Here is a 15,267-nt window from a genome sequence, read left to right as displayed (position 1 = left end):
TACACTAATGGGACTTCCTTTTGCTGCTTTCATTTGAAACAAGTCAATTGCATTTCCCATTACTTCTTTGGAATGCAAAGGATGAACAGTATAATGTTCACATATTTCTTCAGTTCTAGACACATCAACTTTTTCAATTTGACCAACTGAAGAATCACTATCTTCTTCTATAGCTGTTTCCTCTGCTCCAACACTTACATCTTTGTAGTACGCATTGTTTTTGACCAAATACAACGTTGCCTTCTTGACTTTTTTAACATCCACTAAATCTTGCCAAATTTTCTTACTCTTTGTTGGAACCTCATTAACTAGAATAACTAAAGGATCTTCTTCTACTCTTTCTACACCAATTGTATTAATATTTTTCTTTACATCTAGAGGCAAATAAACAACTCTTCCCTTTAATCCTCTCAGTAAATCTGATGGAGGCAATTTCCCTGTCTTAGGCTCCATGCGTACAATAGCCTGAAAAGGATGGACACATTGAATCAAAATAGATTCATAAGTATTTAGATCCATCAATTCAGAAGGAATATCTATCAACTGAAGATTATTATAAACTGCTCTAGCAGGCATTCTATTTTCATTTAATTTTTTCAAACAATAATTACAAATACGCTGATCCAAACTCAAATCAAAAGAATTCTCCACCAACAAATAACTTACAAAATCCTCCCATTCACTATTATTTTCCAATTCACTTTTTGCATATAAATCAACTAACCTAGTCTGAATTTTATAATGAGTCCGTCGACAACACACACAAGTTAAATTAGGCCTCTCACTTGATTTCACCTTAAACTTGATAATTTCCTCATCAAACTTTTCAATACTTGAAATTTGTCCATTATCTTCTGCATTACCATCCATTACTATATCTATTTCTACACTGTCCTCTTTGTTCCCAAAATAACAAAACTCAATTTCTTCACAAATAGTCTTCACATCCACTTCAGATCCATGCAAAAGAGCACTATTTAACTGTTTAAGCTTAAGTGCAGGACTTTTTGCATAATACAACTTTCTCACTAATTTCCTTACGTTATTATGATGCACTGCTAACATCCTAAAATGATGAAAAACACTCCGACAAACTTTTCTAGAAAGACAAGCTAGTGAATGCCCTTGCAAACCTGTGCTTTCTCTCACTCTGCAATGATCTAACTCTTGCAGGATCTTCATTTTTTGTTTGAGACTTTTTTTACTATATGTACGTAAGAAATTTCGAAGCAAATCGATTGATTCCTGTCGCACACTACAAATACTACTGCATTTCCATGTGTACACTGGACCCTTAGTACGTCTCCCTAAAACTTCATCAGCTAACACCTCTTCTGCATCTCTAGATACAAGTTTCTCTTTTTCCATCACACAACTATCTTTCACCTCATATGCACGACCACTGGTGTCAACTGCATGCACCAAATCATTTTCCTGAAAGTAACTCTCCTCATTGAAAAAAGGCTCAGAACTTGAACTATGCATCCATTCACCAGAAAATACTTCACAAAAATTACTCCGATTAATAATTCTTTTCCAGCTACTGTTCGATTTGAAAACATCAATTGCCTTATTAAGTATCCTAATTTTATTGATTATTAAAATAAATAATTTTTTCTTAACTTCAAAAGCCTGATCAACAATCTTTTCTACACTTTTCTTTTTCTTGTAAAAAGCAGCTTTTAGTTTACTTTTCTTATCATTTTTTAGCAAATTTAAAACTATCCTATTGCGAAACATTCGCCTACGAATGTCCCTAAAAACATTTACCCTTCTATTGCTATCCATTCTCTTCTCTCCTGCTCCAATGGAAACATTTTTTGTGGGCTTCTCTTTCCTTTTTAGATTTGTTGACTTTTTCTGTATATTCACATTAGCAATATAATTTTTTTTTCTACGACATGTGTTGCGAAGAAAAGACTTAATTGGCTTACCAGAAGCTTTTCTGGTGTTTTTTGAAGTACTTGTTGAAGAGGATTCCATAAACTCTGTTGTTGATGTTCTCCTTTTCCGTATGTTATTTTTGATATTTCTTTGCTTTGAAGGCATTTTTGCGTCCTTTTCAGAAGTTGATTTGAATCTGTTGTTCTGTTAAAAAAACACATGAAAGACCACTATTAGCAAACAACAAAGTAATGTTAAAAAGCAAACAATATATACAATAAATTGCAACATATTTAAGTTTATACAATAGCAACTCATGGCTTTATTTATAAAGGCCTTGCGCCACCAGTGCGTTACTTATTACCCATGTTTAAAGTAATGCACCAGCTGCACATGGCAATCATAAATAAGGGCCAAATGCAAATACCAATCAATTGCACCCAAAAATCGATTTTTGAATAACATGTAAGAAACACTGCGCAGAACATATGTACAACCACTCAATATCATCAAACAAACTCAGGGCCTTATTTATGAAGGCCTTGCACCACCAGTGCGCCACTTATTACCCATGTTTAAAGTGATGCAGTAGCTGCACAAGGCAATCATAAAAAAGGGCCAAATGCAAATACCAATCAATTGCACCCAAAAATCGATTTTGGAATAACATGTAAGAAACACTGCGCAGAACATATGTACAACCACTCAATATCATCAAACAAAGTCAGGGCCTGATTTATAAAGGCCTTGCACCACCAGTGCATCACTTATTACCCATGTTTAAAGTGATGCACTAGCTGCAAAAGGTAATCATAAAAAAGGGCCAAATGCAAATACCAATCAATTGCACCCAAAAATCGATTTTTGAATAACATGTAAGAAACACTGCGCAGAACCTAAGTACAACCACTCAATATCATCAAACAAAGTCAGGGCCTGATTTATAAAGGCCTTGCACCACCAGTGCATCACTTATTACCCATGTTTAAAGTGATGCATCAGCTGCACATGGCAATCATAAATAAGGGCCAAATGCAAATACCAATCAATTGCACCCAAAAATCGATTTTTGAATAACATGTAAGAAACACTGCGCAGAACATATGTACAACCACTCAATATCATCAAACAAACTCAGGGCCTTATTTATGAAGGCCTTGCGCCACCAGTGCGTCACTTATTACCCATGTTTAAAGTGATGCAGTAGCTGCACAAGGCAATCATAAAAAAGGGCCAAATGCAAATACCAATCAATTGCACCCAAAAATCGATTTTGGAATAACATGTAAGAAACACTGCGCAGAACATATGTACAACCACTCAATATCATCAAACAAACTCAGGGCCTTATTTATGAAGGCCTTGCGCCACCAGTGCGTCACTTATTACCCATGTTTAAAGTGATGCAGTAGCTGCACAAGGCAATCATAAAAAAGGGCCAAATGCAAATACCAATCAATTGCACCCAAAAATCGATTTTGGAATAACATGTAAGAAACACTGCGCAGAACATATGTACAACCACTCAATATCATCAAACAAAGTCAGGGCCTGATTTATAAAGGCCTTGCACCACCAGTGCATCACTTATTACCCATGTTTAAAGTGATGCATCAGCTGCACATGGCAATCATAAATAAGGGCCAAATGCAAATACCAATCAATTGCACCCAAAAATCGATTTTTGAATAACATGTAAGAAACACTGCGCAGAACCTAAGTACAACCACTCAATATCATCAAACAAAGTCAGGGCCTGATTTATAAAGGCCTTGCGCCACCAGTGCGTCACTTATTACCCATGTTTAAAGTGATGCACTAGCTGCAAAAGGTAATCATAAAAAAGGGCCAAATGCAAATACCAATCAATTGCACCCAAAAATCGATTTTTGAATAACATGTAAGAAACACTGCGCAGAACCTAAGTACAACCACTCAATATCATCAAACAAAGTCAGGGCCTGATTTATAAAGGCCTTGCACCACCAGTGCATCACTTATTACCCATGTTTAAAGTGATGCATCAGCTGCACATGGCAATCATAAATAAGGGCCAAATGCAAATACCAATCAATTGCACCCAAAAATCGATTTTTGAATAACATGTAAGAAACACTGCGCAGAACCTAAGTACAACCACTGAATATCATCAAACAAAGTCAAGGCCTGATTTATAAAGGCCTTGCGCCACCAGTGCATCACTTATTACCCATGTTTAAAGTGATGCATCAGCTGCACATGGCATTCATAAATAAGGGCCAAATGCAAATACCAATCAATTGCACCCAAAAATCGATTTTTGAATAACATGTAAGAAACACTGCGCAGAACCTAAGTACAACCACTCAATATCATCAAACAAATTCAGGGTCTGATTTATAAAGGCCTTGCGCCACCAGTGCATCACTTATTACCCATGTTTAAAGTGATGCATCAGCTGCACATGGCATTCATAAATAAGGGCCAAATGCAAATACCAATCAATTGCACCCAAAAATCGATTTTTGAATAACATGAAAGAAACACTGCGCAGAACCTATGTACAACCACTCAATATCATCAAACAAAGTTAGGGCCTTATTTATGAAAGCCTTGCGCCACCAGTGCGTCACTTATTACCCATGTTTAAAGTCATGCATCAGCTGCACATGGCAATCATAAATAAGGGCCAAATACATATACCAATCAATTGCACCCAAAAATCGATTTTTGAATAACATGTAAGAAACACTGCGCAGAACCTATGTACAACCACTCAATATCAACAAACAAAGTCAGGGCCTGATTTATAAAGGCCTTGCGCCACCAGTGCGTCACTTATTACCCATGTTTAAAATGATGCACCAGTTGCATAAGGCAATCAAAAAAAAAGGGCCAAATGCAAATACCAATCAATTGCACCCAAAAATCGAATTTAAAATAACATGTAAGAAACACTGCGCAGAACCTAAGTACAACCACTCAATATCATCAAACAAAGTCAGGGACTGATTTATAAAGGCCTGGCGCCACCAGTGCGTCACTTATTACCCATGTTTAAAGTGATGCATCAGCTGCACATGGCATTCATAAATAAGGGCCAAATGCAAATACCAATCAATTGCACCCAAAAATCGATTTTTGAGTAACATGTAAGAAACACTGCGCAGAACCTATGTACAACCACTCAATATCAGCAAACAAAGTCAGGGCCTTATTTATGAAGGCATTGCGCCACCAGTGCGTCACTTATTACCCATGTTTAAAGTCATGCATCAGCTGCACATGGCAATCATAAATAAGGGCCAAATACATATACCAATCAATTGCACCCAAAAATCGATTTTTGAATAACATGTAAGAAACACTGCGCAGAACCTAAGTACAACCACTCAATATCATCAAACAAAGTCAGGGTCTGATTTATAAAGGCCTTGCGCCACCAGTGCATCACTTATTACCCATGTTTAAAGTGATGCATCAGCTGCACATGGCATTCATAAATAAGGGCCAAATGCAAATACCAATCAATTGCACCCAAAAATCGATTTTTGAATAACATGTAAGAAACACTGCGCAGAACCTATGTACAACCACTCAATATCATAAAACAAAGTCAGAGCCTTATTTATGAAAGCCTTGCGCCACCACTGCATCACTTATTACCCATGTTTAAAGTGATGCATCAGCTGCACATGGCAATCATAAAAAAAGGCCAAATAAAAATACCATTCATTTGCACCCAAAATCGATTTTTGAATAACATGTAAGAAACACTGCGCAGAACTTATATACTAACATACAATTTCACTTCTAAAACATAACTATCTGCTTCCAAATATTCTCCATAGAGCAAATACGTCTCTATCTAAATTAAATAAATCATTACTTACCTTTACAAATGCTTTTGGAGATTGAGAACAGTGTCAGACACACACACCAATTTTTCTTTAGCAGAGCAAAAGGTGTGCTCTCAATACACTGAAACCAAGACTGGCATAGAAAATCTCTATCTTTGTACACAAATGCCTTAATTCAACCAATCAAAAGTCTTCCCTCACTATTTTCAAACCAACACCCATCCCCCTCTCAGACCTTTCTATCTGTTACCATAGCAACTCCCTCCTAACTGAACTCTAAGGTTCAAAAGTTTATCTTACAATGTTGCAAATTAACTCAGCAAGGATGTTTGACCTCTCAATACAGCAGCCTATACAGGGTATTTTTGCTTTTGGTGACTTTTTTTAAACCATTCAAATTGCTTCTTTCACACAACATAACCATGCACCCTAACTTTCAGTTTTCAACTATCTGAATCCACCAATCATTGCTTGTGGTTCAAGAGCAGAGAAACTGCACAATTATTTTTTTGTAAACTCCTACTGTTCCAACTGCCATTTCATTCCCACACTTCATCTGACTGGACCAGAACCTTCTCACATCATGTACTCTGTTTGGATTATTGGACATAGCTACATCCACTGGGCTCAAAGGTATGCAGCTAGCAGAAATTTTCATAACCTTGATTTATCAAATGTGGAAATCAAGTCGATTGGCCACAGAGGATTAAAATGTCACCAATTGATACCATTGGTGAAAACCTTTTTGCATCTGCCAGAACCTGACCTTATAATTGTGCACTGTGGTGGAAACGATCTAGGCACATTGACTGGGGTAGGTCTGGAAATGCTTTTAAAGGACACCTTTCATCAATTGATGATACTTTTTCCCCACACTGCCTTGGTATATTCCAATATATGCCAAAGACAGAAATGGAACTGGTCCAACCAATTTTGTCCACAATTTGAGAAAGCACGGAAACATGTGAATAAATCTGTTTCTGCTTACATGAGAGACTATGGAATGGGTTCAATATACAATAATAACTTGCGTTACAACATGCAAGACATCTACAGAGGAGATGGAGTGCACTTCTCAGATGAGGGGAATAGAATATTCCTCCTGAATTTAAGAATGTGTATTGGAACCTACTTGTAGGTACCTAAATCAACCACAGAACCCAAAAGCTCTTTTCAGAGCTACCCTACCTCTGATCATTCAAAGCGTTTATTTTTTTCTAACTTTTTTCACTATTTTTCACCAAATTACGCTTTCCGGTACGCTTAAAGGTGCGCGCAACAGGCGCTCCCCCCGTGGAAAATTAAAGATTTTTTTTTTTTTTTTTACGTTTATGAGCCTCCTAAGCCCCCCTCAGAAAACCTAGAGGGTCAAGAAGTCTCTACCGTGCCCCCTTCTACCCATACCGAACATTGTTTACCCTCCATCTTGTGTCTCGATTGTACCGAAACACAAAATGGAGGACTCCCGTAACGCTGCCAGTGCGCGTAAAGGAGCGCGCACCGGTAAGCGCTCGATAAAAAAAGGTGGGAAAGCAATTTACAAAAAAACCACTGGAGACACTTTCATCAAATATAGAATAGGCCCTACTACATAGCAGTCCCTATCATTTGCCCAAATTTGGTGAAATTCCATTGAGACATTTAGGCTACAGGCCTGTCTTAATATCCTGAGGTAAATTACATGACAAAAACACACTTGTAATGTTAGAATTTACAACCAATTAAAAAGTATCTTTCATTTTCTACGATTATTTCCTGACGTTTGATTGGTTAAGTACAAGAATATATATAAAAGAAGAGAGGGAAACACAGCCATTTTGACTACTGCTTCCAGAAGTACATTTGAAAACAAATATCACTGACAACTTCAACTGATTTCTCTAAGGTAAGTTCTAATTATGGAAGTATATTGTACACTTTAAGTTAATTTCTGAAAAAATATTCTGTTAGTGATATGCTATCCCTCTTTAATAGTTAGAGATAGAGATAGACTTCTCTGTAATAGTTATGGATTGAGTTAGGCTTCTCTGGTATACAGTACCCTAACTCTACTAATATAGTTAATTTGTATGCAATTTTCAGAAAGAAAATGGAAGGAGAAAATCAGGCAAATGATACTTCTATCAAAGTAAAGGTGGAAAAACCAGAAGATCAAAAAAAAGAAGTTGATTTCATGGATGACTCTTTGGATGAACAGTTTATAGAATGTTTGGAAGAAATGGAATCATGTACTTATAATTATGAGGAAATTCCGGACAATATTATGTTAGAAATTTTATTAAATTATGAAAAAGAATCAGAGGAATAAATTTATCTTTAATAATTTCAAATTGTTTCAGACAATATTCTTTTTTATATGTAATTCATAAAGTATTACCAAAAATGTTTAAAATATAAAGTGAGACTTATAGTATACTGTTCAACTATTTTTCTGTTACATAGTAAGTTTACTCATAGTTACTACCTTTCTCCCACTATATTATCTCATATGAATATTTTACACCTCATTTTCATAAGGGAGCAGGATAGACTACTCATGATCCCCTAGAAATTCTCAGGGAGTGCTTAAAAGATCTGTTTCTCCTTTCCAGACAGACTATGTTATGAATTCCATATACCACAAAAAATACAATAACAACATGCAAGATGTCTACAAAGAAGATGGTGAACATTAAATTTAAGTCTCTTCATTAGTACCTACATGTAGGTACTTACATAAAATAAAAAAATAAAAAAAAAACAATTAATAAACATACAATTTTTTGAAGTGATTATTTTTCCATAGTACCCTCCTCGATACGCTCCCCCGTGCGCGCACCAGGCGCTTCCCCCGCGAAAATCGAAAAAAAAAAAAAAGGTGAGACCCCGCGGGGCCCTTTAATGGCCCCCACATCAAACCTAGGGGTACAGGGAGTGTCTACTCTGCCCCCTTATGGTCATTTCCCCCTTTGTTTTGGCCACCTCTCGTGTCTCGATCCTACCGAGACACAAGATGGCGGCCGCTCCGGACTGTTTAGAATGTTTACAGACAACTGAGAGCCAATCAGCTTTCTGCGCGCAAGTCGCGTGGCGCGCCTGGAGCGCACTCCTGATGACTTCACATATTACATCACTCATGACATGGTCAGTGACATCACTCATGACATCACTGATGACATCATCCAGTGAATGGGTTAGTTCTGAAAATTAAATATGTTTTATATATGTATATCTGAAGAATAATGGAAGAAGAATTGAGCATATAAGTGTATAAATAGCTGCTTTTTAGTTGAAAAATAGATTGTATTACTGACTGATTAAGTATATCTTGATGAGTACATGGGCTAATGAGTAATGTTTAAATATATACATATCTGTATCTGTCTCTCAGTTTCTATGTAAGTGGCTGCATGTGTTGGTGAGTAGCTATATGAGTGATACATAATGTCTATATAGGATATTATTTGTTTGATTATTAGTTGGAGTGTCTGAGTGTCTAAGTGTCAATATGCTTCGTTGGGAGATCTTATGTAGTGCATAGATGCATGAATGAGTGACTTACTGTTTGTATGTGTTGTAGGCAGCATATATGCTAGACTGTATGGGTGAGAGAGTTTGTGTGGTAAAAGGCATATAGGTTATTATTTGTTTTTTTCTGTATGAGTGTATATATGATTGTCTAAGTGAATGAATAACTGTTTTAATAGTGTATTTCTGAGTAAGTACATATGTTTTAAACTAGTACATATAACTTATGTGTGAATAACTCTATGGTTGAGTGTCGGTGTGTAACAGGATGATCAGGATGTATCAGTGTATAAGAACATATGATGACTGAATACATATATGAGTGACTGTATATAATATATGATTGACTGTATATATCTGTTGATGAATAAGTGGTTGTGTACATAGATCTTCGAATTACTAAATAGGTGTGTTTTAAGTGGCATTGGTATGGCTATTGTATTGAAATTGTTATTTTCTACTTTTTGAGTGTCTGTAATAAAGGTTATATTAGGGTGAGTGAAGGTCTGCCACTCTACCACAAGGATGATGTCATCAGTGATGTCATTTGAGATGTCATTAGTGATGTCATGAGTGATGTCACTGACCATGTCATGAGTGATGTAATATGTGAAGTCATCAGCAGTGCATTGCGGGCGCGCGAATTATAGTTAGCTGAAGTAACTATAACGGGGAATTTCATTGGTTTTATATGAGTAAAATGTCCAGCTAACTATAATATGTGTCAAACCTATAGTTTTTCCAGTGAATTTCATAGGTTTTTGAAATGCTATTTCCTAACTATAACGTGTGTAAAACCTATGGTTTTTTCAGTGAATTTCATAGTTTTTTTGAATGCTAGATCCTAACTATGAAAGATATACCTGAAATATATATCGACATACCAATCTTACGTGCACAACTGAGTGCACGCACCCACCTATTTATTTCATGAAAGCTTTCCAATTTAAACCTAATGAATTTCTTCATAGACCAATGAAAGAACTTATAGTACGTTAAGACACTGAACCTAGGCTTTTTTTTTTGTCATACAAACCTTTTAATTAAATGGAGCCGAATTTTTTTTAATCGTTCGTGCGTGACTGATTGTACACACCTTAATATTTTTTTTAAAAAATATAAAAGGTTTTATAATTTAATAATTATATACTTAAATCGAGCTCTAACAATATGTGAAATCCGTATGTGTTTGAATTCACTTCTTTTCACGTTTTTAAACTTCACTAAAGAACATCGCTACTTCCAAATCACGTTCATAACTAGATAGTGTCACCGCCTACACGTCCTGAGAAGCGCATGTAAAGTCATGTGACTTGAAAACAACACTTCCAATTGGTTGTTGGTAGTTTCTATTCTGGAATTTACACGCAGCACTCCACCCACTTCCATCACTTTCTTTTCTACTCTCAATAGAGAACAACGTCAAACATCTTCCCGAAGACTTTGCTGCAATGGCTACCGTTCCGCATTCATCTTCCGAATCTGAAGGAAATGAGCGACCACCTTTGACTAGAAAAACGGAGGCCACGCTATTACCATCAAAAATGACCAGCACATCTTCTGCAGAACGACCTGTATCTCCATCGAGTGCTGACATGGACTTGAAACCATATCTGGCGAACGTGCACATGAAATGCAAGAACTGTGGAAAACTTCTTGTATACGGAGAGCAAAGCTTTATTCTAATTAAACACAAAATTGAGAGTCATAAATGCTCCAAGAAAAGTTAAATTTCTTCACTTTATTTGGATAGTATGACATACTGAAAAATGTCGTAGCAACTTTAAGAAATCAAAAGCATCATAACACTTGTTTCCAAAAAAAAAAAAAAAAAGTTCTTTTCAGAACTAACTCTTTGTACCAAAACGAGCTCCAAGTCCATATTAGCTGATATTTTCTCGCCGCTTTCTTTTAGTGCGCGATCGGGTGCGCGCACCCACCTATCGCGTAGAAGCAGCGACACACGCATGTGAAGTCATGTGACTTTAGAACAACACTTCCAATTGGTTCTTACTAGTTTCTATTCTGCAATTTACACGGAACACTCTACCCACTTCTCTGGAAAACCAGTTTATCGAAAAACTTTTAAAGCCTCCTCTTATGAAACATTCGACATCGTTCACATAGCAGTGTAGTTAATAGCACTACATACACTCCGTCCCTTAATTATAAGAGACTTATTGCTATGTGAGAACAACTTTTGTTTTCACGCCATAATGTGAAATGCTGAGCCTGTTACAGAATTTTCTTTCACATATATGTTACTATTCTCCTTCGAGCACTAACACCGTAGAAAATACCACTAATAGCGGTGATATTTTTTACACCGAGAACGGGCGATTTGTATCGCTTAGAGCCCTTACAATTATAAAGTTTTATTTCCTAAGTCTCTGATCTCCAACTGTGCAACGTGGCTCCCCTGTGTCGTAATGAGGTCCATAGACAAAAACTACAGGGCCAGCATTATACACATGCACAGAACCACAAAACCACAAGAGCCACCATGTTAATATATATCCTTAATATAATAAACCTCTGAGAATGGATACATATTTCCGTGGCACCCCATAACAGAAATGTGGGGTCCTCTGAATCTGCTCCATTACCAAACACCCTAAGCCCCCGCCCCCCTCACTCTTCACTAAACTCCACACTCCACCCCACCCGGACCCCCTATTACAAACCCCCAACCTACCCTCCCTGCCCAAGCCCACCATGAACCCCAAACCGCCCCTGGAAAACTTATAAGACACAGGATTACTAAAACTCAAAGAATAGGCAACAGGCAGATAATCTAAATAGTACATAAAGGCACATATTTTTTCCATAATACTATTGAAAAACATATTCTATTTTTTATAAATCTATCATGCATCTGACCCTCTAGAACCGCTTTCAAAACGTGAACTATAAACCTCTACATTTCATTTTCAAACCATTCACTTTCAATTACATTCTTTTTTTTTTACAATTCATGTAATGTTACACACCTTTTCTAAAATACACCAGTCCCTGTTATTTATAAAGATTTATTTTCAGTCTTCATCAGTGACACTTTTTTAACATATAATGAAAATCACTGTAACTTTTTAAACGACAATGCTAACGCGGTAAAAATAACACTCCATTTGCTTTCCTTTAAGAATGCAGACTATCTACCCCACGCACGCATGCATTTCTTGATATTTGCATTTGGCAGCGAATACCGACCTTGAATCGGAAGACATGAACAAGAGCTCCATTGTCACATTTAAAACTTAACGTAGCATCTGCTCACACACTTATCTTTCACTTAGCTAACATTCACAGAAAACAGCATTGATGTAAAAAAAAATTGACCTTGCTTCACAACTTGCTCAAATGACTCCCTTATTTTTTAACGCATCCTCCACTTCAAGACAGGCTACTTTTTTGATAACTACTAAGCAATATTTAAGTGACTAGACTCCTAGAAAATTTATCAAGTCATTCTGCTCCTCTCCACTGCATAGCCGACGACCTAATTCTGTGGAGTTGCTATACAACCGGCAGTGCTGCGCCGTTTCCTTTACCATCTTAGGAAATTCAAAATGGATGTCCCTCCTGCCTTCGCAAACGAGCCGGACCACTTAGAACTATTTCGACAGAGAATGCTTCTGAACTACTGCACCTTAGCACTCTCAACTTTGAATACTTCATATCGATTATCATTTCGATATTCGTATTTCACCTGTGTGCAGCCTGTATTTCATTGCCTGAGCTGTGATTTCACGTGGGCCCTGGATTTATGTCTCTGCAATTTGGTACCTCCTGAAGCGAATTACAATCACCTCATGAATCCGTTACTTGATCATGAACAGCTTTGTTACAACGGAGGGTTTATGGCCTTTGCAGCGATACAAGGAGTTCTGGGTCATTGGAATATATTCGCAGCGGCGCAAGATTTCCTAACAGAGAGCTACATCGAAAACCCACCGAGCTGCCCTATGATGGTAAAAGACGCTCCAATAATGACAGATCATGAATGCTCCTTTCATCTTCTCAATTGGATGGCTGACATGTTTTCAGATGATAACAGTGATTTCCTGTTAGAAGCACTTGCTGCCTATTTTGCCTACACAATGGACGGTTAACTCTTTCCTAACAGAGAACTACATCGAAAACCCACCGAGCTGCCCTCTGATAGTAAAAGAGGCTCCGATTTTAACAGATCATGAGTACTGCTTTACTCTTTTCCATTGGATAGCTGACATACTTTCAAATGATAAAAGTGATTTCCTGTTAGAAGCAGAAGCTACCTATTTGGCCTAAAGAATGCTTCAATAACTCTTATACAAGCCATTGACGTCCTCATTTCCTTTTGCTGCCCTATATTCTTCACGTTCTTTTCCATATTTTCTTTTGAAGAACAGACCTATTGGCTTTACTAACAGTGGACATTATGATTTCGTGCTGGTTAAATTTTGGTCTTTTATGTGGACTACATTTCTTTCTTCAGCTACTCGATTTTCAACTTTATTTTTTTACAATCTAATCTCAACAATTCTATTGCATATCTTATCTAAGGTTATTTCAAAAGTACTCGATGCAAAACTCGCTAATATATGCTACATGTGCTCTAATTAATGTGTAAATTTTAAACGAGTTTTTTATAACTGTAAACGCCATTTCGCATCTCAACTGCTTATTTCCGCCTCACACGCCTCTACTCCTTTAATTTCCTATAAAATTATGTTTTTAAAATACTTTACAGAAAAATATGTTCTTTCAATAATATTTCCATTGTTTCTAGTGCTGTATTTCAAATGCAATACTGCAACCTTCAAAAGATATCTCAATACAGTAGTTCTCCTCAATAGTGATTTGTGCAGCATCCAACAGATTACATACATGCACCTCTCACCATTTTATCGCTTTTGGCGCCTTTTTTTCCCCCTCACACACTGACATAACACAAACTTGATAGTGCTTCGCATATAGACAGCTGATTCATAAAGTAATGATGTATAACCACTTGCATTTTCATATATCGTTCCCTAACTGAAAGGCCAGAGACCTTCTTCCATTTATTAAAATATGATATATTTCCTTTGAGAGTGTACAATGTTTTTTTCCAACTATATTCATTTTTCTTCAACTATAGCGTTTGTATTCCATGTACTACTGACAATACCAATTACTGTGTTTTTTGCAATTTCTGTACTCATATTACATAATGATTTGCCTTTAAAACAGTACATTTCTAAATAAACATTTCAAATATTCACGGTTTCTCTTTTAATCCATAATCTCAACTGAAATGATTTCATATTGAAAAACTATTAATGGGTCCACATAACCTTAATTGTAGTCACTGTGGACCTTATTTATGAAGACCTTCCGCTGCCGGTGCCTCATTTTTTAAAATGGGAAAAAGTGACGCGCCGGTGGCGCAAGGCCTTCATAAATAAAGTCCTGAATGTTTTCTTTTCTCGACCTCACTTACTGATACTACAACCTACAAGCCAATTACGGCCCGTGAACTCTTTCTTAGTAGGTCGCGCACCGTACAGACAGCTGTACCTCTGTTAAAAATTTTTTTTTACTGTTACCAAACACCGCCACAGTTCCGCTTCACTCAGAGTTAATCACTGCTCCCACGCTTCTACAGGCCAGACGCTATGTCGTATTTCTCTCCTTATCACCCTTTCATCTCCACAATAACAAACAGTTCTCCGCCTGCCACCACAGAACAGAGTCAGATGCAGAGGCACCAAAGAGTGAACCCATCACCAACTGCCATCTCCGGCTGTTTCCATGGTTACACCTCATTCTGCACCTTGCTGAAGGCAGAGGTCAAAAGTTCATGTCTCAACGTTCTACAGCAAACTAAGAACACTGTTTTCCCTCCAGAAACACCTGCCAATCCACAACTCTGTTACATGTCTTTTTTTTCACACCCAATAGTACTTTTCGTTTAACATAAACATTAACATGCAACGTACTCTTCAATCTCCACTTATTACAATCAACCAATCATTTTTATCCTTTTAACCACACCCAGCCTCTTCCTTTTTCT

This window comes from Lissotriton vulgaris, chromosome 3_1 (assembly GCF_964263255.1).
Source record: "Lissotriton vulgaris chromosome 3_1, aLisVul1.2, whole genome shotgun sequence".
NCBI classification, from domain to species: domain Eukaryota; kingdom Metazoa; phylum Chordata; class Amphibia; order Caudata; family Salamandridae; genus Lissotriton; species Lissotriton vulgaris.
This window is presented reverse-complemented; position numbering follows the sequence as displayed.